A 1,378-nucleotide genomic window follows, 5' to 3' on the forward strand; every position below is an offset into this window, starting at 1 on the left:
TCTCTGTGAGCATGGAGAACCATTCTCTCACACGTAACTGTGAGCATAGAGAACAATTCTCTAACATGTATCTGAGAGCATAGAGAACAATTCTCTCACATGTAACTGGGAGCATGGAGAACATTTCTCTCACATGTAACTGTGAGCATAGAGCACAACTCTCTCACATGTAACTGAGAGCAGAGAGAACAACTCTCTCACATGTAACTGTGAACATAGAGAACATCTCTCTCACATGTATCTGAGAACAGAGAAAACATTTCTCTCACATGTCTCTGAGAATAGAGAACAATTCTCTAACACGTAACTGTGAGCATAGAGAACAATTCTCTAACATGTAACTGTGAACATGGAGAACAATTCTCTAACATGTAACTGTGAGCATGGAGTACAATTCTCTAACATGTAACTGTGAGCATAGAGAACAATTCTCTAACATGTAACTGAGCATAGAGAACAATTCTCTAACATGTAACTGTGAGAATAGAGTACAATTCTCTAACATGTAACTGTGAGCATGGAGTACATTCTCTAACATGTAACTGTGAGCATAGAGAACATTCTCTCACACGTAACTGTGAGAATAGAGAACAATTCTCTAACATGTAACTGTGAGCATGGGGAACAATTCTCTAACATGTAACTGTGAGCATGGAGTACAATTCTTTAGCAGGTAACTGTGAGCATGTCATAAAAGCAGAGGTCAGAAGAATCTGGGAGACTTTCAGGTATAGGGAGAGAGAAGTATAGCAGTTTATAAGATGGAATTAACATACCCCCAACTTATTTAAAAAATTCTTACATTATGATATCAAGGTAAAAACATAAACATACCGCTGGAATACAGCGCTAGACTAGTTATTTTCCTAGTGACCTTTGTTCAGAAAATTCAACTCTTTAAAAAAATATTTTTACTGTTTCAGAGAGGAAGGAAGAGGGAGCGAGAACTAGAAACACCAACGATGAAAGAGAATCACTGATCAGCTGCCTGCATGCCCCCTACTAGGGATCGAGCTCACCACCCAGGCAAGTGCCCTTGACCGGAATCAAACCTCAGTCTGCAGGCCGACGCGCTATCCACTGAGCCAAACCTGCTAGGGCAACTCTGACTTTCTGTATAGAAACCTCACCTGAGAGAGGGCTATTGACATTATGCCCCCGAGTGAAAGTCATTGTTACTGAAAATTTTATACTCTTGTCCTGTTTCTAAATTACTCTATTAGTAATGCATTTTTCTCCTATTTAAATCACTCTCACTCCTTCTATTCTAACTGAACTTAGGCAGGGGCCACATGATAAAGAAAATAAGCTTAGTGCCCTCTGCACCCCCATCCCTGCCACAGATGTCCCCATATTAGCCTCCTGGCCAATCAGCACC

Source organism: Myotis lucifugus, unplaced genomic scaffold, assembly GCF_000147115.1.
Source record: "Myotis lucifugus unplaced genomic scaffold, Myoluc2.0 scaffold_704, whole genome shotgun sequence".
Classification (NCBI taxonomy): domain Eukaryota; kingdom Metazoa; phylum Chordata; class Mammalia; order Chiroptera; family Vespertilionidae; genus Myotis; species Myotis lucifugus.